The sequence below is a fragment of the Perkinsus marinus genome, assembly GCF_000006405.1.
Source record: "Perkinsus marinus ATCC 50983 genomic scaffold scf_1104296962766, whole genome shotgun sequence".
Lineage (NCBI taxonomy): Eukaryota > Perkinsozoa > Perkinsida > Perkinsidae > Perkinsus > Perkinsus marinus.
This window is the reverse complement of record NW_003205333.1, coordinates 45,504-48,694: the sequence shown is the minus strand read 5'-3', so window position 1 is coordinate 48,694 and position 3,191 is coordinate 45,504. Positions and strand designations below refer to the sequence as shown.

At 44.3% G+C, this 3,191-nt stretch overlaps 1 protein-coding gene across 1 annotated transcript in view; it reads right to left on the bottom strand.

Moving 5' to 3' along the window:
- Positions 1-3,191, bottom strand: part of Pmar_PMAR014570 (hypothetical protein) — a gene marked incomplete at both ends in the record, with an annotated part of 13,713 nt that overhangs the window by 3,674 nt on the left and 6,848 nt on the right. The window lies entirely within an intron of this gene.

Below are 3,191 nucleotides of genomic sequence, written 5' to 3'. Positions count from 1 at the left end.
CAAGCTCTGCGTATCTACACCTGTAGACTTGAAGTACACTTGTAGACCATAAGTCGGGTTCTAAATACGAATTGTTGAACTTGCATGCATACTTTGACATGTGGAGAGATGATCATCAGCCAAAGCTTGCAGTTTACAGACGTACGAGATAGGATAATCAATTCCATCGGGAACGTAGGCCGTAGAAATTCTATCTACTCGATGATGGTAGAAGTGATTGATCCCACTGCGGCCAGTAGAACCACTTCTAATCGATCGGAACCGGCGGCTATCAGCCATTGGTCATTAGGCAAAGGTCGCAGTGAATAGTACCAAATTGATAGTATTCTGGGGCAGATATGCCATTCCGCGGCTGGTATGCATTGCCCGTTAGATCATGATAATGATTCAATCATTACCAGGTAATCCGAGTTGATCACTCCAGAGATGAGAGTTACGATAGCTCTGCTGATGAATCACGATGGTACATTCAATGTACTACATTAAGTGTATGAGTGTTTAGTTAGTTGGCATAGCGGCCCCGAGGAGTCGATTATCATCCATTGATATTATCAACTTTTGGTAATATCAACTCTTGGTATATCAACAGTTGATATTATCCCTACGTACAATCACAAAACGTGCTATCGCGGTCGCTCAAGGTACCAAGTTGGCATCGCCAACGAGGGGTAGACTCACTTCATCGATCCCAAGCGTTTCTGCGGATCTCGATAATTCGATCATTTTCTCCATGTGACTCAACAATTCGTTATGACAACAACTATGAATGGTGTTAGTCTTGTTATCACTAATAACTCATGGCGATTTGGTATCTTCATTCTTTTATGATGGAAGTTCTGTAGAGTCTCGCCTAGTTCTGATGCGGAATGGTCAGGCCAACTCTGTATATTCGCAGAGAGCAGAGGATCCTCTGCTAATGCATATATACAGTAAGAACAGAGGCATGTCCCACTCAGCCATCGATGCTGTGTGATTAACTCGCTTCCTAGCAACAGGAAGTGTTACTCGTCGTTCGCATTCGGATTAGCTGATTAAGCTTGGGCAGCGATATGATGATATGATCGACATCGAAGTATCTTTGTGTCCCATGTGGATAGGTTGAGAAGGACGAGCGTTTTCTTTGGGAAGGCGTGCAAGATGCACATAGAAGCGAGGAGATGGGGAGGCTGAGGTGTTACTATAGTCCGAGAGTCTCACATATACTTCAACGCTGATAGCAGGTTCTCTAGGAGGGCGAGAAGGTGATGATAGTAGGGCTGAGCGGCTAGCTTCTACGTAGCGGGAGTAATGAAAGTAAGGAGCCTGAATAGCTCGATAGAATAGTCTGACCTTTTTTGCTGCTTTCTTTACGAGCATAGATTGTACTGCAGGTCGCGCAGAGCGGGAACTTCGCATCCTGGGCGGATCCTGATCCACGGATCAAGCACATGATCCAGATCACTCGTTGATCTTGACGTCTGAGCCAAATTTTTCGTGATCCGAGATGCGTGAGTCAGATCTGTGATTCTTGATCTCGATCCGTGATCTTTGATGCTGATCCTTGACCGTTGATCTCGATCCATGAACTTTGATACTGATCCGTGATCTGTGATCTGGATCTCGCGTGAACCTCATTTTTGATCCTGATCTATGATTCTTGAGAAAAAACTTGATCCGTGATCCAAAGATCAAGGGGTTGAGAAATTCTCAGACGAATTGAGAAATTTCGTTGATCCGTGATCCATTCGGTCCCGAGGGATCACCCTCTGATCCAGATCAAATATTGGATCAAGATTCTGATCCATGAAAAGGATCAGTTTACGGATCAGTGGTACTTTACGTGTTGAACTGCCGTGATCCTGTAACGGGGCTTTTTTGCTATGTTACATTACTCGTGATCCGTGATCCTGATCCCTCCAAAATGCTACACACTTCGTGGCACGAAGATTCCCTTGTAAATGCATACTAAGGAGATCCATACATTCGCACGCAGTCTTCGTCCATCTAAGGCTTGGACGAGGGAAGGCGGATGGAGGAATACACCAGACTACCCCGTGTCATATCCTCCTTCATCTGCTTGAGATTTTTGGTAGTGTAGTTTATCCCAAACAACGAGTTGATGTCGATCGTAATTTTCTCCCACTGCTCACGCTGTCACCTGGCAACGTCGTTGCCGCCAATATTTCCCCTAAGTATCTTTTGGGTTCCATTGTTTTCGTCGAGGAAAATAGGAGCGAAGTATATTTTTATCTCGCAAGAAGCGTCAGACATTTGGCAACCTAACTACAATGCAACTTACTAAATTATGTGACATAATTTATGTCTTTCGAATATGCGCAACAAACGGAGCGAAGCAGCATCGCTCCGCCGTGATTCTTGATCGCGTGCCTCATCAATACTGATTCGTGCAAGTGATCGACCGTGATCGGATCACTGATGAATCGTGAGTCGTGATCTATCAATTTTAGGTCACTGATCCATGATCTACGATCCCGATCTAAAACTGACAGGATAATGGGTGATGTGATCTACGGATCACGAGAATGATCCATGATCCTGTCCCATGATCCCAATTTTGTTGATCTGAGCAAAAAAATCAGGCTCATGTCATAAAATCATCACATTGATCTTATGACGTGATTCTTTTCTCAGGATCACGCGTGGATCAGGATCCGCATACCGGCCCTGAGTGACCAGTTGAGAATGGGTTATTCTGAACGAAGTATCTGAGGTGAATTATCTAAGGTGACATTCACGTACAACTTGGTTGAATCAAGTTTATCGTCTTCAAGACGACGTCTTGTGATAATTTCACAACCAATATGGTGGCGAGCTTGTTTGGTCGAACCAAACACGGTTACCAAATTCGAAAGGGTTGAGGAATCTGATAATTCGGGTTATATTTGAGTAAGACTGACGTCTAGAAGATATCAGGATGGGATGCAACCGACAAAGAGAATAATAATACATCTCCATGGAAAGGTCGGAAGCTCCGAGGTACCAGGATAGATATACATTGGTCATAATATTTCCGGCCGGAAAATGGAGGCATGAGACGAAGGCGTTTTTTCTTACACAACAATTATTGTTGAACAATATGCCGCTGCTACCAGGATCACCGATCAGCTTATGAGGAGATACGAGGGCGAAACCCATATAACCGTTAGAGTGCGTAGAAGGTTCATATCGACGTGTGATAGCGCGATCATGAA